A 22,865-nucleotide genomic window follows, 5' to 3' on the forward strand; every position below is an offset into this window, starting at 1 on the left:
CATGAAGCCTTCCATCTTCATGGCATCACCTAGGTCACAAGGAACACAAAGACTGTATTGTAACAAGTCTCTCTTTATGGGAGAAATCATAATACAAATGCCTATTGGAGGGGGGACCGGCTCCACATAAATCCGGTCCTCAATTGTTGTCATGTTCTCTAAACTCTCTCTCTTGCAAAAGTATTTTCTATGCCAAGTTAACTAATTGCTATGATTATGTTGCTATCTTCAATTATGTCTACCCGCTATGCTCACAAAATCATTTCTTGAAGGTACTCTCATTAAATTCCGCTATTCTCAAATTGAATAGGCAAATTCCATTACATTGGTATCAGAGCATTTGGTTTCTCTTTTCTTGCTTAAGAAGAGAGGTCCTTAAGTAGCCTATAAATGGTTGATGTTGTTAATTATAATAGAGTAAGTGGAACTGGGATCTAATACCGGTTTTGTTAAGCCCAGTATGTGGGGGATGGTGGACACCTCGGGAGCTTTGGACTTAATAATGGAGTCTTTTTAGACTTGCCTACGGCTTTACCATTATTGAGCCATAAGAAGTCCGAAAGGAGCTAGCCCTTGGCAACTCTGCTATGTTAGACCTACTCCTCTACTCTCTATAATTAACCACTTTGAGCCGTGGGTGTAGATACTTAAGAGCCGATTTTCAAAGGCTAAGAGGAGTGGCAACTAAGGTTTTGAATTGCCAAAGCATACACTAAGTACATACATAAAATTTTGTTAACATGGCTGACAATAATCAAGAGAGTAGAATGAACATTGATAGCTTTGATTTTGCACATGAAGGTGCTAATGATGATGCTCCCATGTTTGTGAATTATCTTGTGACTAGGTTGCAACAAGCTATGGGCAACCCTACCTTGCAAGCCGAAGTTACTCAACAACTTCGTGCCTATGGAATTTCCCTTCCTCTCCAAGAGGAGAGAGAGCTTAGGAGGCCTCTTGAAGAGACCCCCAAAAGAAGAATCTCTCCCATTCGAGAGGAGGAATCCAAAGAGAAAGAAAGCAATGAAAGTCTAAGTTCTTCTGAAGATGTGGCTCCACGAAGAAGGCGGTCTAGACGATCGCCTACTCCTCCCAAGAGGAAAAGAGCAACCCATAGTCCTTCTCTTCATCACTCTCAAATGCAAGAGAGGAAACAAAGGAAGAAAAGGGCTAGGAAGAGGTCACCCTCTTCTCCTTCTTCTTCACCTTCCTTCTCTGCCGATGAAAGTTATGGCTATTCTCCTAGAGAATACAAGAGGGGAGGGCATCGCAAATCATTTCCTGCATGGCGAAGGTCACAAAAGCTAAAGAAGTTCAAGGAGGGAGGAAAGAGTATCTCTTTTCTCACCTACGATGGCACCTTTGGTGCTACCGACAAAGTGTTGGCCTTCATCCAGCAATTTGATGCGGCCTTTGGGGACGAGGGCTTCACAGAGTCCTCCAAGCTATGCCATGTAGCTATGCACTTCCAAAAATCAGCTCGTCAATGGTGGGCTAGCCTTCGTGGCAATGGAGAAGCCCCAAAGACATGGAAAACTCTACGAGTTTCCATCATGAAGCAATTTCTTCCAAGCGATACTAAAGATAAAGTTCTTACCGAATGGCGCGGCTTGAAGCTCCTCTCTCATGAGTCTATCAACAAGTATGTAGATAAGTTTTGGGATTTACATCTCAAAGCTACTGTCTTTCAAAAGATAGACTTTGCTGAGCAAAGACAGCAATTCTGTGCGGGATTACTTGAAGAGATGGCCGAATATATCAACTCTCAACGGCCCGGTACTATTACCGAAGTAATCCACCACACCATGGTTGCTTCACGCATCAATTTCCATCAAGGGGCTAGACGTAATGTCAAGCCCATGGAAAACAAAGATAAAAATGATGCAAAGGGGAAATCCAATGCTCAAAATAATTCCCAAGGCACTTCCAACAACAACAACAACAATCGGTCCAAGGAGAAGGGAGTTTACAAAGGTAAAAACAAACTCTCTCTTGAAGAGCTTGAAGCTTTTTGCAAGGACCATAAGTGTTTCAAGTGTGGGGAGCAAGGACATGGCTATCGTTCTTGCCCCAAGAAGAATACTCGCAATGAGACTCCTAGGGCTTCCACCATCGAAGCTCCAAAAGAGGATGCTCATTGCAAAGGATCATCACTCTCCTATGCTTGGGGAAAGGTACAAGAGCATGATGCCTTCATCTTGTTTGACCCTGGCTCTACTCTCAACTTCATATCAATAGAGTTGGCCACCAAGTTGGGCATTCAAGCTTTTGAGATGGGAGATATAGTAACAGCTGATGCAGCTTTCAAGGGACAACAAGCCTCCGTTACTCCCTTGATTGGGAAGTTGAGGCTTCATGTCCAAAGCTATGTCGACAAAGAAGACTTCTTCATCTCTCCCCTCCAACATCAGGATGTTATCCTAGGGGCACCATGGTTTGATTGCATGGCTGCCAACATGAAGTTCCCTGAAAGGAGAATTTACTTCACCTACAGGGGAAAGAACATGTATGTAGATGCTAGTGAGCGTGGTCGCACTATTCCACTTGTAAATCCTCTTTCTTTTGATAAATCAATGAAGAGCTCAGTTTCTGCGTACATGATTTATGTCAAAGAGTCTCTAAAAGCTAATAATGTTTCATCAAATGAAAATGATAGGAATCAAGAAGAATTAGACTTGTCTACTTTTCTAAAAGGATTCCAAGATGTGTTCATCGATGATATCCCTATGGACCTACCTCCAAAACGAGGGGATGATGACCATCGTATTGAGCTCCTTCCAGGAAGCTCACCGCCTAACAAACCTCCTTATCGAGTCTCACAAGCTCAACAAGAGGAGATCATGAGGCAAGTACAAGAGCTGGTAGACAAAGGGATGGTGAGGCCTAGTTCCTCTCCCTTTTGTTCTCCAGTCCTTTTAGTGCAAAAGAAAGATGGTACATACCGTATGTGTGTGGACTATCGAGCACTAAACCATATCACTATTAAAAACAGATTTCCCGTACCTCGGGTAGAAGATCTGTTTGATAAGCTACAAGGCTCTACCTACTTCAGTAGGATTGACCTTAAGAGTGGCTATCATCAAATAAGGATAGTGGATGAGGATATCTTAAAGATCGCGTTTCGCACAACATTTGGTCTTTATGAATATCTAGTCATGCATTTTGGCTTGACTAATGCACTAGCTACGTTCAATCGTTTGATGGAGAAAATTTTTAGACCATATCAAAAATTCACTGGAGTTTTCTTCGATGATATCATCATCTACTCCAAGTCTTTGGAGGAACATAAGCAACATCTCCAAGTGATTTTTCAAGCCTTGAGGGAGAACAAACTTTTTCTCAACCAAAAGAAAAGTGAATTCTTCCTTCAAGAGATTCAATACCTAGGCCATATTATCTCTCACGATGGTATTCGTATGGATCCATCAAAGTTAGAGGTAATAAAATCATGGCCTAACCCAAGGAATCTACATGAGCTAAGAAGCTTTATTGGTATGTGTGCATACTATAGACGCTTCATAGCAAAATTCTCTCAAGTAGCAGGACCACTACACGACTTAACCAAGAAGAACGTTAAGTTTGTATCGACTGCTAAGGAGCACAATGCTTTTGACAAGCTCAAGGAGAAGCTTACATCTCAACCAGTCCTCATGCTTCCCGATCTCTCAAAGCCATTTGAGGTGCAATGTGATGCTTGTGGTGATTGCCTTGGAGCGGTTTTGCTTCAAGAAGGGCATGCCATAGCATATGAGAGCCGAAGGCTCAATATCAATGAACGAGTCTTGGGCATTTATGAGAAAGAGCTTTTAGCTGTTCTACATGCCCTAGACACATGGAAGCACTACCTATTGGGGACTCCATTTATCCTACGAACCGACCACCAAAGTCTCAAGTATTTCATGACGCAAACCAAGCTTTCCGACAAACAAATGAGGTGGGCAAATTTTCTTTCGCAATTTAATTTCCATATTGCTCACATAGCTGGTAAGCACAATCAAGTTGCCGATGCACTTTCACGACGACCAAAAGTTAATGCGGTGTCTATAGCTACTCACAATGATCTATCCTCTATGATAGATGAGTATGCTACTAACCCTGACTTTAGAGACATAATGTCAGCCCTTGCTTTGGGGAAGAAAGAGGAACCATTCACCTTGCAGGATGGTTATCTTCTTCACGGCAATAGGCTATGTGTTACCCATTCCCTTCGTGAGAAGGTTATGTATGAATCCCATGCTCCTCCATATGCAGGGCATAGAGGTATTCAACCTACTCTCCGAGGAGTAGAGACGTATTTCTATTGGCCTACCATGAAAGTGGACATACAAGAGTATGTTTCAAAATGTGTAGTATGCCAAAAGACCAAGTATGATAGAGGGAAGCAACCTGGATTACTCCAGCCATTGCCTATTCCAAATTCACCATGGGAGAGTATATCCATGGATTTCATCTTTGGATTACCCAAGTCTATCCATGGGAATACAGGAATATGGACAATAGTCGACAGGTTTAGCAAGCAAGCACATTTTATTCCTGTCAAAAAGACTATTAAGGCACATCAAATGGCAACTCTCTTCATATCTCAGATTTTCAAACACCATGGATTACCCACATCCATCGTGTCAGATAGAGATCCTAGAATGACCAGTAATTTCTGGAAAGGTCTCTTTGAAAATCTAGGAACAAGATTGAATTTCTCTTGGGCCTATCACCCACAAACGGATGGCCAAAGTGAGATAGCCAATCTTACGATACTCGATCTACTCAAGACTTATGTTACCGAAGTAGATCAACGCTCACAATGGGAAAAGTATTTACCGCTAGTAGAGTATGCCTACAATAATACTGTACATACTTCTACGGGCAAAGCACCTTTCGAGATCATAGAAGGAAGACCTAAAAGTCCCTTGCTACTGAAAGTACATGGGAAGATCTTCGCCGCCGATGAGTATAGCCGTAACCTACAAGAATCTTTTCAAAAGATTAGGGAGGCTATAGCCATCTCTCAACAAAGGCAAAAAGCTGCTGCTGATAAGCACAGAAGAGCCTTAATGTTAAAAGAAAATGATTGGGTCTTACTCAAGTTTCCTAAGGCTCGATTAAGGCAAACGACGGGCAAAAATCCTACGGGCCATCAAAAGTATTATGCTAAACTAGCAAAAAGATACTATGGTCCTTTCCAAATCTTGAAGCCTATCAATGAGACAGATTATCAACTCAAGTTGCCCAACCATTGGCTTATACACAATGCCTTTCATGTAAGCTTACTTAAGCCCTACAAAGGAGAGCCACCAATTGAACCAATTATTGAAGACCCTCCCGAAGTTGAAGACCAAGAAGAGGTGCTACAACCCGAAGCTATCCTTCGGCATGAAGACAAAGTACTACGACATGGTAAGATTATCCGACGGTATCTTATTAAGTTCAAAAATTATCCTTTTGAAGATGCTAAATGGATGCAAGGAGTACAACTTAAGGATAGTATGAACCTTGTCAATGCTTACAATGCTACATTAGAGTAAGCAAATGTACAAATTTCTTTTAAATATGACTAGTTTTTGTCTTATATGACTAGTCCTCTTTTTGTCTTATATGACTAATCCTCTTTTTTAACTCATGTTTTTGTCTTATATGACTAGTCCTCTTTTTAATTGTGCACAAATTTAACTAGTATGCATGCTTAGAATCATGTTTGTGATGACGACGTCTCTCAAACACCAAGTAGAATTTGTCACTCTACTATGGGAGAATGAAATGGACTAAAAGAGCAGACATGCTTGCGGAAGCTATGTCTCCCAAGCACCAAATGGATTAGTCATCCATCTTGGAAAGATGTCATAGGGTAAAAAGGGATCCTTTACCCGCTAAGTATGATTGACTAATGACTAAGACTTTATCTTTTCTACCTCATAGTCGAGGACGACTATGATTTCAAGAGAGAGGTAATGTCATAAAATCTAATATCTAACTAACCCAAATGATTTTCTCATATTAAATTGATCACTTAATATGGGAGAATAAACGGGAACAAGTGTTAAGATATAGGTATGTGCTTATAGATCTATCTCAACACGGGGCCAATGGTAAAGGGGCCCAAAAGGGAGATGGTCTATCAAAGAGCAAGGCTAACCAATGGAGCATAAGACCTTAGGGTTAGCTTCATTGAAGACCTCCAATAAATGTGTGTAAAAGTCCTTTGACCTTAAGTAAGCTAGGGCTGAGCTTGAGGTGGGAACCCGGCCCAAGCTCGAGGTGCTTGTCATGCTTGAGGTGTTTTTCATGCTTGAGGTGCTTGATTAAGATTCTTGAGGTGCTTGACTGGATCCATGCTTGAGGTGCTTGACTTGCTGCATGATTAAAGTACTTGAGGTGCCTTGAGAAGCTTGCCTGAGATGCTTGTGGGAACACCCCCTAGTTCAAGTGCTTTGTCATGCTTGGTGAGTAAGGTGCTTGATCACCTAAAAGTCAAAAGCATTCCTACAAGAGGGGGGGCGAGCCCTTTTCCTAGGGGCTAGAGAGAGAACACCCACTCACACACACACAAGGGAAGCCCAACTTGAAGAGGCAGCAAGGACACATGTCAGGCCCCTACCCATGTTACCTTCATGTGTTGCTTGAAGCCTATTGGCTAGGCTTCAAAGGGGTCCAATGATAAATTACTTGAATTATCTAATTGATTTTTCATTTATCAAGTCCTCTCTCTCAAAGGGGAAAGGGGGACACTTGTCCCAAGGCTACCCATGTTGCTTGTAATGGCTCTTGCTTGTGATTGGCTAGGCCTGGAAGGGTCCAATGAGCTTCAGGCATGAGCTACAAGGGGGGGTCGACCCAAGCAAGCTAGGGGGGGTGCCTAGGGGGTATACTCACCCACACACACTCACAATCACTCTCATTGTGTGCTATGCAAAGTGCAAGAGCTCCCTCTCCAAGCAAGTAGAGGTTGAGAGCCTACACCAACACTCTTGGCTATGGAGTGCAAATCCAACCAAGAGCCATGCTTCAATGCTTAAGCTTGCCATCTCCTTCTTCTTCATTACTATGCTATTATGTATGCTATTATGTATGCTATTTCTTTCTCCTACGAAATGTTTCTTCTTCCTCTTCCCTACCCTCATTCCCTGCTAGCTCTCTCCACCTTCGAAGGTGTTTGAGGTCTTGGGACTGAGGCTTGGGATAGTTAAAGCTTTCTTCAAGTTTATGTTATGTTTGTGGTGCATGAAGCCTTCCATCTTCATGGCATCACCTAGGTCACAAGGAACACAAAGACTGTATTGTAACAAGTCTCTCTTTATGGGAGAAATCATAATACAAATGCCTATTGGAGGGGGGACCGGCTCCACATAAATCCGGTCCTCAATTGTTGTCATGTTCTCTAAACTCTCTCTCTTGCAAAAGTATTGTCTATGCCAAGTTAACTAATTGCTATGATTATGTTGCTATCTTCAATTATGTCTACCCGCTATGCTCACAAAATCATTTCTTGAAAGTACTCTCATTAAATTCCGCTATTCTCAAATTGAATAGGCAAATTCCATTACAATCTCTGTTTGAAAAAATCGCACTTGCTTTACTTAGCATACAGAGCGTGAGTTCATAGCTGTTCAAACACTAAACGTAAGTGTTCTATGTGTTCATCTTCAATCTTACTGTAAATGAGAATGTCATCAAGGAAGACCACAAATTTTTTTTCCAAGATATGGACGTAAGACACTATCCATGAGTGTCATAAATGTAGGTGGAGCATTGGTTAAACCAAAAGGCATAACCAAAAATTCAAAATGCCCAAACCGTGTTCTAAAGGCAGTTTTGAAGATATCTTGCAAAAGGACACACACCTTTTGGTATCTTGAAAGAAGATCTATCTTTGTATATTATCTTGCCACATGGAGTTGATCGAACAACTCATCCACTCGAGGCAGAGGATACTTGTTCTTGATGGTTATGGCATTTAATCTACGATAATCTATGCACATGCGCACAGTACCATCTTTCTTTTTTACAATAGAATTGGTGATGCCCAAGGCGAAGTGCTAGGTCTACTGAAGCCACGGGCAAGGTAGTTAGTCAACTGACTCTCAACCTCTGTGGCTTCTTTAGCACTTATACGATAAGGCGGCTTAGTGCCTAGCAAGACATCTATGCCATACTGTACATCACGTGTAGGGGGTAAACTTGATGGTAAATCACAAGAGAATACATCACTATACTCCATGAGTAAGTAAGTCAACATTTGCCGTGCAAAAGGAGAAAGTAAACTAGAGTTATGCTGGGATGGAGAATCTTGTAATTCCTGTAATGTTTGTTTTACAACAGTTGCACGTTGTTCAATAGAATTAAAATTGAGAGCACTTTTATTGTTAGATTTGTTAACAATTTGCTTATCATTAGGATTCATTGCACTTTGCATACCATTACTAGAATTCACCGCACTTTGCTCTTGAGAATTCACAAGACTTGGAGACAAGCAGTAACACAAAAAGACTTCATTTATTAAATCTGCTTTCCGTGTCATAAAATCTAATATCTAATATCTAACCAACCCAAATGATTTTCTCATATAAAACTGATCACTTAATGTGGGAGAATAAACGGGAACAAGGTTTAAGATATAGACATGTGCTTATAGATCTATCTCAACACGGGGCCAATGGTAAAGGGGCCCAAATGAGAGATGGTCTATCAAAGAGAAAGGCTAACCAATGGAGCATAAGACCTTAGGATTAGCTTCATTTAAGACCTCCAATGATGTGTGAAAGTCCTTTGACCTTAGGTAAGCTAGGGCTAAGCTTGAGGCGCGGGAACCCGACCCAGCTCGAGGTGCTTGTCCTGCTTGTCATGCTTGATGGATAAGGTGCTTGAGGTGCTTGATGATTGAGGTGCTTGAGATGCTTGAAGTGCTTGATGATTGAGATGCTTGAGGTGGTTGACATGCTTGAGATGCTAGGGTTGCACTTGAGGTGAGAACCCAGCCCAAGTTTAAAGTGCTTAAGGGCCAATCTTGTGGTGGGAACTGGGCCTATGCATGAGGGTCTTGAGGTGTCAAAAAGTCAAATATTCAATCCCTACAAGGAGGGGGCGAGCCCTACATGAGGGGGGATGAGAGAGAACACCCACACACTCACACAAGGCATGCATGGTACAAAGAAAGCAAAAGGGACACTTGTTAAGTTCCTCCTCATGTTGCCCTCATGGTGTGCCTGAAGCCTATTGGTTGGCCACCCAAGGAGTCCAATGATAATTTAGGATATTTAATTAATTGATTTTTCATTTATCAAGTCCTCTCTCTCAACAGGGAAAGGGGGACACTTGTCCCAAGGCTTAACCTAGTTGCTTGTAATGCCTCCTGCTAGTGATTGGCTAGGCTTGGAGGGGTCCAATGAGCTTCAAGCATGAGCTACAAGGGGGGAAGAGAGGGGGGGGGGGGGGGGGGGGGGGGGGGGGTCGACCCAAGCAAGCTAGGGGGTTGCTTAGGGGTATACTCACCGACACACACCCACAAACACTCTCATGGTGTGCTATACAAAGTGGAAGAGCTCCCTCTCCTTCTCCAAGGAAGTAGAGGTTGAGAGCCTACACCAACACTCTTGGCTATGGAGTGCAAATCCAACCAAGAGCCATGCTTCAATGCTTAATCTTGCCATCTCCTTCTTCTTTATTACTATGCTATTATGTATGCTAGCAAGAAGAGTTATGATAAGTGAGGAGCTAATTCTGTCTCCTATGAAATGTTTCTTCTTCCTCTTCCCTACCCTCATTCCCTGCTAGCTCTCTCCACCTTCGAAGGTGTTTGAGGTCTTGGGATAGTTAAAGTTTTCTTCAAGTTTATGTTATGCTTGTGATGCATGAAGCCTTCCATCTTCATTGCATCACCTAGGTCACAAGGAACACAAAGATTGTATTATAACAAGTCTCTCTTAATGGGAGAAATCATAATACAAATGCCTATTGGAGGGGGGACCGGATCCACATAAATCCGGTCCTCAATTGTTGTCATGTTCTCTAAATTCTCTCTCTTGCAAAAGTGTTGTTCATGCCAAGTCAACTAATTGCTATGATTATGTTGCTATCTTCAATTATGTTCACCCGCTATGCTCACAAAGTCATTTCCATTACATTCTGCAAAATAGAAAGCTCGGCTGTACATATAAGAGGTGTAGATGGTATATTTTTCTCACTAAGCAAAAGCACATGTTTATCATTGGCCATGAAGGATAAGGAGTTTTCATAACTAGTGTGCAATGTGTTTCCTAAACCATGTAGCCACTCCCGTCCTAAAACTACGTTAGCACGGTCCATATTCATGACTTGAAAGTCAAGGGTCATGGTATGACCTTGAAAAATAAGCTCAACCCCTTGAACTACCGTGTCCCATACTTCTTTATCATTGCCAGACATTTGTTTGACCACATACTTGTGAGAGAAGGGAGTCTGTGTAAGCTTCAATTTCTTGACTAGCTTATAGTTCAGGAAGTTATGAGTTGCACCATCATCACTATTAACGAACACGTTGTTCGTTAATAGTGCCATGCATGCGAATCAAATCATGGGGGCCAAAGGTGGGCTGCCAGATTGAAGCAGGCATAGAACACTTGTGCTTTTCTTCCGTATGAAGAACCTCTACAGCACAATATTTAGGAGATGAATCTAATATGAGGCGTGCATCGTGTGCATGGCCTTTTCTTTGCCTTGCAAAAGAGGACAATCTTTCTTGTTATGTTGGTCCAAAAGACATTTAAAACACAAATTGTGTTTCTTTGCACGCTCAAAATCAGTAGTGCTAAGAAACCCACATGGAGTATCTCGTGATTGCTTAGGCTTCAGCCTCTTGTGGGCATGGAGAGGTAGATTGTCTCTTATTCCTCTTGGAACGTGTGGGAGATGTACCTCGCCATTAGCCACATTTCTCTTAGAAAAATGATTCTTAGAGTAGGGAACATTTCCTTTTCTCTTTTGGTTATCATCATATCTTTGGGAATGATTGATGGCTTCTTCCAAAGTTTTTGGATGTTGGGTCTTGACATGAAGACGATAGTCTTTGTCAAGACCCCGATTAAAATCCCGTATCTTTTGGAATTCATCTAGACCTTCTAGTTTTAATATGATTTTCCAATACTTTGAAAGGTACTATGTGAGAGAGAGGCCATACATGCATCATGCATCCCATGGCGAACCAATTCTTATCTTCTTCATTGGAGTCCAAAAACTCTTTGGAGAAAAAAGCTTGAAATGCAGCCCAAGACGGAGGACGGGCATCTATTGGAAATGTCATCCACCACTTATAGGCCTTGCCTTTAAGAGACAGACTTGTTTCCACGGCCGTCTTTATATCCGGGGTGTATCTCAATCTATGAATATCACTCCATTTGTGTAAGAACATATTGCCCGCATCCTTGTTGCGATCTTGCTCTTCCCCGTGAAACTCAAGAATGTTGATATTCTTAAGTAATGCATTGCTACCTTCTGCATCTTCTGAAGCACTTGTCTCTTGGAGTCCTTGAGTCATGCAAGCTTGGTTTCCTTGAATCGTGCCACTTGTGGCTCCTTGAGCTGTATGTGAATTCATAAATTTCACAAGTAGATCCGTAAGATTTGTAACATTTTCATTGAGTACAAAGAGGTTGCGTTCAAGTACGCTTTGGATATTTTGCAAAGTCTTGAAAGCATCTATATCTACAAGGCCATTGTCATGGATGCTTGAGAGTCAGTCGCTGCTTGCATCATCACCTATGTCATCGCCTACATCATCACTAGAAGGCTCTAGTAGAATCTAGAAGGATCTAGAAGGTTCTAAAATTATAAAGGAGATTCTAGAAGTTTCTAGAAGCATGGAGAAGATTTTGAAAGAATCTAGAGGTTTCTGGAAAGCTCTAGAAAGTTGAAGAAGGATCTGGAAGGTTCTAGAAGAACTAGAAGGATCAAGAAGGTTCTAGAAGATTCTAACCTCCTCAAGAAGAACCTAGAAAGTCCTAACCTCCTCAAGTAACCTCCTCAAGCACTAGTATAAATAGGGGTGATCTTGGGACACAAGCCCCTCAGTCTTGCCAACACCAGTTGTGAGGCTCTCTGTCTATACAGACCACAAGAATTTGGGAATACTTTATGGCATCCTGCGTCTTGAATCGTCGCCAAGCCAGGTGGAGTGGTATCCTATCAAGGTTTTATTTTCTTATCTCTTATAGACCTGGCCATCAACAAGGTAAGCCAGATGCCTTATCAAGAAGATCCTACCTTGCACGTAGAGAAGGTGATGCATCATTTGATCAACAAGAGTCAGTGATTTTGAAACTTGAGGAGCTTAAGCTAAACGCCACCATGAGCCAAGCTCCTGAAGATTCTACTTTTCTTTCTAAGGTGAAGATGCAAATTGCCAAAAACCCACTTGATTAGAATATTAGACAACAACTACAAGGACAAGAGGTTAATGAGGACTTTCAAGAAATTGATGGACTAATTTACTATAAGGGTCTTCTCTATATTCCACCAGGACCAACACGCTTGGAGGTACTTCAGCAACGGCATGATCTTCCATCAGCAGGTCATTTTGGGGTTAATAAGACAATTGAGCTTCTCTCCCCTGACTTTTGGTGGCCTCAAATGTGGAATCTTGTCAAGGAGTATGTAGGCACTTGTGACACTTGCAATAGATCAAAGGCCCCTCGTCATCGTCCTCATGGGTTACTCCATCCCTTGCCCATTCCAAGCAAACCATGGTCATCCATCTCCATGGATTTCATTGTAGAGCTACCCTTTCACAAGGATTTGACTCCATTTTAGTAGTCGTGGATCGGTTTACAAAAATGGCACACTTCATTCCAACCACTAAAACCATCATGGGTGAAGGTACGGCCAAACTCTTTCTATAGTTTAACTATCGTTATCACGGATTACCGGATGACATAGTTTTTGATCGAGGCCCACAATTCATCTCTAGCTTTTGGAAAAGCTTATTCAAGCTACTCGGAGTACAAATCAACCTCTCCTCAGCCAATCACCCACAAAGTGATGGACAAATAGAGAGAGTAAATCAAGTTTTGGAACAGTATCTTTGTTGTACTATCAATTATCACCAGGATAATTGGGTTGAGCTCCTACCGCTAGCAGAATTCTCCTATAATAACAATTTTCATGCCTCCACCCGTCACACTCCATTCTTTGCTAATTATGGTCAACATCCCAAACATGATATCCACAGACACCATCAAGTCAAGAATCCACTTGCTATTCATCTTACACAACAATTGTCTGCAATTCGCCAAAGAACTTACAATTCATATCAAAGAAGCTCAATCCAAGTATAAGGAAAGTGCAGATCTCCATCGCATGCAACATCCAAAATACAAAGAAGGGGATAAAGTGTGGCTCCTCCGGCGTGATTTGCGTTCATCTCGTCCCTGTCAAAAGCTTGATTATCGAAGACTTGGGCTGTTTAAAATTATCCGTCAAGTCAATCCAATCACCTATCGACTCCGATTGCCCTCATCCATGAAAATCCATCCGGTCTTTCATGTCTCAGTCCTAGAACCTTGTCACACATCTAAGATCCTAGGAAGAGCCCTACAACCACCTCCTTCGGTTGAGATTCAAGGACATGAAGAATATGAGGTCAAGAAAGTCCTAGATTCTCGAGTTTTGCGTGGCAGGTTACAGTACTTGGTGCATTGGAAAGTCTATGATGTTAGTGAACGAACCTGAGAACCAACATACAATCTTCAACATGCATCTCTCAAAGTCCAAGAGTTCCATCAACAGTATCCATGGAAGCCCCAATCAAGGAACACCACTGCTCCTCATGGAACTCATCGCTAGAGGAGGGAGTAATGTCATGGATGCTTGAGAGTGAGTTGCTGCCTGCATCATCGCTTGTGTCAGCGCCTACATCATCAACTAGAATGCTCTAGAAGAATCTAGAAGATTTTAGAAGGTTCTAAAAGTATCAAGGAGATTCTCAAAGTTTCTAGAAGCAAGGAAAAGATTTCAAAAGAATCTAGAAGTTTTTGGAAAGCTCTAGAAAGTTGAAGAAGGATCTAGAAGGTTCTAGAAGAACTAGAAGGATCAAGAAGCTTCTAGAAGATTCTAACCTCCTCAAGAAGAACCTAGAAATTCCTAACCTCCTCAAGTAACCTCCTCAAGCACTAGTATAAATAGGGGTCTTGGGCCACAAGCCCCTCAGTCTTGCCAACACCAGTTGTGAGGCTCCTATCAAGGCAGCACCCGTGGTGCCTTGATTTTGATCTACGTGCTCAAATCAAAAGTGTGTGTAGGTGGGATATCCTCACTAGCCATGGTAAGCACACACTAATGTAAAGAGAGAAAAAAAATGTCAACTTGTACCTTGTGAAGCTTGAAGTCTTTGTGCTTTTTATGCTCTATGATTTGTGTTGCATGCGAACCTCGCCTTGCGGAAATTGTAGAGCTTCACATGTCGTTCATCGTAAAAACACCTTTGTTGATTTTTCACAAAAACTCGCTGTTTTTGTGAAGGCTTTTGTTCACTTTGAAGCTACCTCCTTGAGGAACAAGTGAAAGGGTCAGAACGGCTTTCAAAAACAATAAAAAAGTGATAAAATTGTTAGGTTGAATTAAACTGGTATCAGTGTTTGGGAAAGATTGCCTCAGCTTAGTCTTGAGCCGATTGAAAATCGAGACTAGCTAGCTGCAAACCATGGTAAACGGAAGAAAAATAGATGAAATATGTGAGAAAGTCGTCCAAAAATACTGCAAATCTCAACATTTTTGCTACTATTTTTTCTTTGTGAGGAGGAAACACGACCAATAGTCGCTTAATAAAAGAGAGTTTCTTGAACGTCAACACTGACTGGCATCAAGCTATAGAATGCAAGAAATGTAAAGCCATGTGAAGTTATGAAATGAAAGGTGAACTTATAAAAAGAACTAATTAATATATGTGTGTGTGTGTAAACAATTTATTAGAATTATGCACGGGGAGAGATTCAAGGTCTGGCATTATCGGGCAACGACTAGGTACTGGCCAAATTTTTTGCAAATGATTCGATCCTATTCTTGAAGGCATGCCCTCAAGTTGTTAGGAGAGCTCTGGAGATTGTGCAAACATTTGCCATGGCCTCGGGATCCAAGTCCAATATAGAGAAGTCAAGACTTATCTCCCTGTCGGAGAACGACTCTTTTGACCTTGCAAGTCTGGACAGGAGAGATTATCTCAAAAGGGAGTGTATTCAGACATTTGGGAGCCCCCGTAGGGGTGGGCGTAACCCACAGGCAAAGATTGCAATGGGTCCTTGAAAAAATAAGCTTAAAAATGAGAAGATGGGAGTTTGTTCTCCTCCCCTTCCAAAGCCGGATTAGAGTGATTAATGCTTTTATGATCCGTATATTGCTTTCCTCAGCCCCAAGCTCAAGATGGCTAAGTGTAACTTGAAAGAATTCTCAAAACCAGTGAAAAGGTTTCTTTGGAAGAACAACACGAAAACCTCCCGGCCATGGCAGTGGGTTAGATGGGAGGTAGTTGCTCACCCGGTAGACCAAGGAGGGTTCGGCATTCTTAACCCTGTATCCCATGCTGAGGCCCTTTGTGCCAAATTTATGGTCCCATTGGCTAAACAGGACCAAGTTTGGGCTATCATGACCAAGGAAATGCTTGATGTAGTAAAACTGGGATCGAAAGGGGGAAAGTGGAAGGGGGTTGTGATGCAGGACAAACTTCTCACCTCGAAGTGGTCTTATCTTAGATCTGGAGGACTCTCAGGGGACCTAGTGAGGAAGTGCAAAAGATCAGAGCAGCTGAGGTTTTGGAATGGGGGTGTTAGCAGCAAGCTAACACGGATACCATTTTTTGGAGTTCTCTTTGTAAAACACTTATTATTTTGGTAAATCCAGAATATTGTAACTCCTATTTTCTCAGATAAACTCTGTAATTAATGAGCCAAGGCTACAAGCTTCCAGATTGTATCAGCTTGTTACCCATCTTTGGTAGAACTCCCAGATTATTAGTTTTGACCACCAAAAACCTTGGCTACGGTATAAAAGCCAATTTTCGTAAGTTTTTTTATAAGTTTTGGATAATGAAATACACAGCGTGAGCTAACGGCGCTCACTCCTCTCCTTCTCGCACTTCCTACTCCCTCCCTGATTGTCACATTGCAGTCGTGTTTGTTGCATTGCAACTCCAGGTAAGAGCTCTACGCATTGACGTAAGCAATTCACAGTAATTCGTAGATTTTGGCGTCGCCGACCCGCGGCCTAATTTCATCATAACTAGGAATTTACACTTTCAAATCAATAACCAATCATAGGTGAGGTATTGGGGCATCATTACTAAGCATTTAGATGAATTCTGGGTCGAAAACGACTAGGTCAAAAATCCACTACTATTAATAATTGTGATTTTGGAAGTTGACCTAAAGTGGGGTTTGAGACCATATGCATGTGTGCTTAGTCTTATAAACTTGTCCTAGAAGTTTCGTTACGTTTGGATGCCATTTGATACTGTAACGGATGTGATTTGTTTGTCGATGAGCGATTGGCTTTTGGTGATTTCAGTCACTTGAGTGTAGCTTGAGTTAGATGCGAGTTGAAAGTTATTTTCCCATAGATTGACAACCTCTTGTAGCCTCTATGCACTAGTCGAGTCAGCTTCATCCCATGGTTTGACAAATTAATCGTGGTTCTCACTAATACTGCAATAAGATAGGATGGTGAGGTTAGACATGCGTCCCACACTTTGGCACCACTGCCGGGGATCGAAGAGACCTAAACTAGGGAAAAACACGAGCGTTTTGTGAAGTTATCCTTTAACTTCCTCTAGGATCGTCTAGAGTTCAAAACTTTCTTTTAGAAACCGCATAACTTAAGATTTGTCGCCTTTTGTTGTGTAGAGGTAGCTTGGGAGTAATCGTACTTGCTTAGTGACTTTAGGATTGTAGGATTGTGGATCTAGATTAGGATTTGGAGAATGATTGGTAGATGAGACAAGTCTTAAGATCAAGATTTTGAAAAGCGTAAAAAACAAGAAAACGAGTGTTTGTGGACACTTTCCACAACCCCATTGCATGAGAATCTAGGAGTAGGGTAAGTAGGATCCAAAGTGGATTTCAGAACATTGCTCTCTCTGAAAGAATCAAGTGTGAGTTGTTATTGGAAGTTGCAAAAATTCAGGTCTACGGCTAGAAATAGCACGAAAAGACTCGAAACCACTCAATCCGACTAGAGAGTAAGCTTAAAAGTTGTCTGAACCAATTGGTGCCAATTACAATTAAGCAGCATAAGTGATAGCCTTCTGACATGTGCCCCCCTTTCCCCTTTTGTGAGAGCTTTAGGTAATTAAATAATTAAACTAAACTCTCATTGGACCCCTTTGCCTCCTGGCCAATAGGAATCAGGCAAGCCATGGGGATCTTGAATGCTCATTGGACCCCTTGGGAGACTGCCCAATAGTCTTCTAGGAGACTTAATTCTCATTGGTTTCTTTTATTAAATGTTTTTAAATTAATTAAACTAGATTTACTCTAGCTTAATTTTCATTGGTCCACTTCAAGGGTCATCCAATAGAAATTGGGCACACCTTGCGGGCATCTGGCCTAGGGAGCTGACATGTGTCCCTCATTCCCTTTGTGTAAAGGGAGCCTGTGTGTGTGTGTGTGTGTTTGCTTTCTCTCTCATCCCCTACCTTTAGGGCTCGCCCCCTCCCATGTAGGGATGTGCAAAGACTTTTAGGGCACACACAAAGCATCCAATTTTCCCTAGGGTTGACCTTTGGACACAACCTTTGAATTTTGGAACCTTAGCATTTTGGAAGTCTTAATGGGCTGAACCTTAGGGTCTTTTTAGCCCATTGTTGCACATGGCTCTTTTGCAGATGGCCCCCCCTTTGGATCCCTATTTTCCCTCCTTTGGATCCCTACTGTGGCCGGTCTGCTAGCTTAACCAATATTCTAGCTTTTTCTCCCTTGGCCTTCCCCACATTAAATGATCAGTTTAATATGAGAAAATCATTTAGGAGAATTAGATATTGATTATTATGACATTACCTCTCTCTTGAAATCATAGTCGTCCTCGACTATGGTGTAGAGAAGATAAAGCATGTTCATGAGTCCTTTTCTTAGCGGGTAGAGGATCCCTATGTTACCCTACGACATCATTCCACAATGGATGACTAGTCCATTTGGCGCTTGAGAGCCAGAGGCTGCCGCAAGCATGTCTGCACATTAGGCCTATCAATCTTCCATAGTAGAGTGACAAGCTCTACTTGGTGTTTGGGAGACGTCGTCTCCGCAAACTTGATCTAAGCATGCATACTACTTCATTTTTGTGCACAAATAAAGAAAAAGAGAGTCTTATAAGACAAAAATTTTGTTCATTTTTAACATTTTGTACATTTGCTTACTCTTGGGAAGCATTGTAAGCATTGACAAGGTTTAGGTTATCCTTTAATTGTATGCCTTGCATCCATCTAGCATCTTCAAAAGGATAATTCTTAAACTTAATAAGATATCGTCGGATAGTCTTACCGCCTCTTAGTACCTTGTCTTCATGTCGGAGAATGGACTCGGGCTGCAGCACCTCTTCTTGGTCCTTGATCTCCGGTGGGTCTTCAATAGTTGGTTCTTGAGGTGGCTCTCCTTTGTAAGGCTTTAATAGGCTCACATGAAAAGCATTGTGTATGAGCCAATGATTGGGCAACTTGAGTTGATAGGCCATCTCATTGATTGGCCTAAGAATCTGAAAGGGACCATAGTACCTTTTTGCTAGTTTAGCATAGTACTTTTGGTGACCCGTAGGATTCTTGCCCGTTGTGTGCCTTAATCGAGCCTTGGGAAACTTTAACAAGACCCAATCGTTTTCTTTAAAGGCTTGGGCTCTTCTCTGCTTGTCAGCAACAGCCTTTTGCCTTACCTGTGAGATAGAGATAGCATCCTTAATCTTTTGGAAAGATTCTTGTAGGTCTCGACTATACTCATCTGCAACGAAGATCTTCCCATGTACCTTAAGTAGCAAGGGACTTTTTGATCTTCCCTCAATTACCTCGAAAGGTGCTTTTCCTGTGGAAGTATGTACAGTGTTATTGTAAGCATACTCCACTAAGGGTAAGTACCTCTCCCATTGGGATCTTTGATCTACTTCCGTTACATAGGCTTTTAGTAGATCGAGAATGGTTAGGTTAGCTATTTCACTTTGGCCATCAGTTTGTGGATGATAGGCTGAAGAGAAGTTTAGCCTTGTTCTTAAATTCTCAAAGAGACCCTTCCAAAAATTACTGGTCATTCTAGGATCTCTATCCAACACTATGGACATGGGCAAGCCATGGTACTTGAAAATTTGTGAAATAAAGAGGTTTGCCATTTGATGGGCTTTGATAGTCTTTTTGACAGGTATAAAATGAGCTTGTTTACTAAACCTGTCTACTATCGTCCATATTCCCGTATTCCCATGGATAGACTTAGGAAATCCAAAGATAAAATCCATGGATATGCTCTCCCATGGTGAATTAGGGATTGGCAAGGGTTGAAGCAATCCAAGTTGCTTCCCTCTATCAAATTTTGTCTTTTGGCATACCACACATTTGGAAACATACTCTTTTATGCTCACTTTCATGGTAGGCCAATAGAAATATGTTTCAATTCCCTTTAAGGTAGACTGAATCCCTCTATGCCCCGCATAAGGTGGAGCATGAGATTCATACATTACTTTCTCACGTAGTGAGTTAGTAATGCATAGTCTATTGCCATAGAGAAGATAACCATCTTGTAAAGTAAATGGTTCTTCTTTCTTCCCTAATGCAAGGGCTGAAATCACATCTCTAAAATCGGGATCAATAGCATACTCATCTATCATTGAAGATAGATCATTGTGAGTTGCTATGGAAACCGCATTCACTCTCGGCCATCTTGAGAGTGCATCAGCTACTTGATTATGCTTGCCAGCAATGTGAGCAATATGAAAATGAAATTGCGAAAGGAAATTTGCCCACCTCATTTGTTTATCGGAGAGCTTGGTCTGTGTCATGAAGCACTTAAGACTTTAGTGATCTGTTCGCAGAATGAAAGGAGTCCCCAATAAATAGTGCTTCCATGAGTCTAAGGCATGTAGAACTGCAAGGAGTTCTTTTTCGTATGTGCCTAGAGCTTGCTCAATAGGGTCGAGCCTTCGACTCTCATAGCCTATGGCGTGCCCTTCTTGGAGCAAAACAACTCCAAGGCAATCACCACAAGCATCGTATTGGACCTCAAATGGTTTTGAGAGATCCGGTAGTGTAAGCACAGGTTGAGAGATAAGCTTTTCTTTAAGCTTTTCGAAAGCATTGTTCTCCTTAGCAGACCATGTATACCTAACGATTTTCTTTGTTAGGTCATGTAATGGTCCCGCAATTTGTGAGAACTTTTCTATGAAGCGTCTATAGTATGCACACATACCTATGAAGCTTCTTAGTTCATGCAGATTCCTTGGTTTAGGCCATCCTTTTATTACCTCTAACTTGGATGGATCCATTTGGATGCCATCTTGAGAGATAATGTGACCTAACTACTGAATCTCTTGCAAGAAAAATTCACTTTTCTTTCGATTAACATAAAGTTTATTCTCTCTTAAAACTTGAAATATTACCTGGAGGTGTTGCTTGTGTTCCTCCAATGAATTAGAGTAGATGATAATATCATCAAAGAACACTCCAGTGAAGGTTCGATGAGGCCTGAACAGCTTCTCCATCAAGCGGTTGAATGTGGCTGGTGCATTGGTCAAGCCAAAAGGCATGACAATGTATTCGTAAAGACCAAATGTAGTACGAAATGCGGTCTTTACAATGTCTTGATCAACTATCCTTATTTGATGATAGCCACTTTTTAGGTCAACCCTACTGAAGTAGGTCGATCCTTGTAGCTTATCAAATAGGTCTTCTACCCGTGGAACGGGAAACCTATTCTTGATAGTGATCCTATTTAGTGCTCTATAGTCGACACACATACGATATGTGCCGTCTTTCTTTTGCACTAATAGCACAGGTGAGCAAAATGGAGATGAGCTTGGCCTAACCATACCCTTCTCAACTAACTCATGCACTTGCCGCATAATCTCCTCTTGTTGAGCTTGAGAAACTCTATAAAGAGGTTTATTAGGCGGTGAACTTCCTGGAAGAAGTTCAATTGCATGGTCATCATTACCTCGTTTAGGAGGTAGCTCACAAGGGATGTCGTCAATAAAAACATCTTGAAACCCCTTGAGAAAATTGGATAACTCTAATTCCTTTTGGTTGCTTTTATTTTATTTTGCTAAAGCATTAGGTTCATTTTGAGAGTCTTTAACAAAAATCATGTACACGGAAATAGAGCTCTTTATTGACTTGTTGAAAGCTGGTGTATGTACAATGGGGATGGTGTTACCCATTTCCTTAGCATCTATATACATGTCTTTTTCCCTGAACTTAAAGGAGATTCTCCTTTCAGGAAATTTAACATCGGCAGCCAGGCGGTCAAACCATGGTGCCCCTAGGATTACATCCTCATGCTTGAGAGGAGAGATAAAGAAGTCCTCTTTGTCCACATAGCCTTGGACATGAAGCCTCAATTTCCCAATTAAGGGAGTGACTGAAGCTTCTTGCCCCTTGAAGGCACTGTCTGCGGGTAGGACATCTCCCATCTCGTAGGATTGGATTCCTAGCTTGGTGGCCAACTCTATAGATATAAAATTGTGAGTAGAACCAGGGTCAAAGAGAATAAAAGAATCATGTTCTCTTACCTTTCCCCAAGCATGGCATAGAGGAGATCCTTTGTGGTGAGTTTGGTGAGTCTCCTCCTCTTGGATTTCAACCAAGGAAGCTCTAGGAGGATCTTGGCGGTTGTTCTTTTGGGGACAAGCACGGTACGCATGCCCTTGTTCGCCGCACTTGAAACACCGGTTATCCTTACGATAACGCTCAAGCTCTTCAGGAGAGAGTTTATTCTTACCTTTGTAAACTCCCTTCTCTTTAGCTTTGTTGGAGTTGCCCTTAGGAGACTTTTGGACGTTGTCCTTCCCCTTAGGCTCATTGGAACCCTTATTTTCCGGGGGCTTATTATTATTTTTTGCCCCCGTTTGGAAATTGATTCGAGAGGCAACCATAGTGTGGTGTATTACCGCCGATATGGTACGTGGTCTTTGGGAGTTGACATACTTAGCCATTTCTTCGGTTAAGCCCGCACAAAATTGTTGCTTTTGCTCTCCAAAATCCAACTTTTTGAAGACAGTGGCTTTGAGTTGTAGGTCCCAAAACTTGTCTACATATTTGTGGATAGATTCATTGGGAGAGAGCTTTAAGCTTCGTCATTCGGTGAGTACTTTGTCTTTGGCATCGGTGGCCAAAAACTGCTTCATAATGGAAGCTCTTAAAGCTTTCCATGTTTGTGGAGCTTCACCGTTGGCTCGTAGGCTAGATCACTATTGTCTGGCGGACTTTTGAAAGTGCATAGCTACATGGCGTAGCTTAGAGGACTCCGTGAAGCCCTCATCTCCAAACGCCGCATCGAATTGTTGGATAAAGTCCAAGACTTTGTCCGTAGCACCAAAGGTAAGGAAAGAGATGCTCTTCCCTCCCTCTTTGAATTTCTTCAACTTGGACGACCTCTTCCATGCGGCATAGGATTTCCTATGACCTCTTCATTTTGATGGTTCAAAGGTTGTACCATCACTTTCTTCAGAAGGTGAAAAATTTGAAGAAGGTGGAGAAGAGGGTGACCTCTTTCTCGCCTTTTTCTTGTCGATGATCTATGCGTATATTCATCAATCCGGACTGATAATTTTGAACACCTCAAAAAGGTACTCGAAAAATGTAGACTTTATAGGATTTGATTAAATCCTGAAAAGTGCACATTCATGGGTAGACAAGGAAAAATTCTGGGACATATAGTGTCTAAAAATGG

Source organism: Adiantum capillus-veneris, chromosome 8 (genome assembly GCF_014529385.1).
Source record: "Adiantum capillus-veneris isolate H3 chromosome 8, ASM1452938v2, whole genome shotgun sequence".
Classification (NCBI taxonomy): Eukaryota; Viridiplantae; Streptophyta; class Polypodiopsida; order Polypodiales; family Pteridaceae; genus Adiantum; species Adiantum capillus-veneris.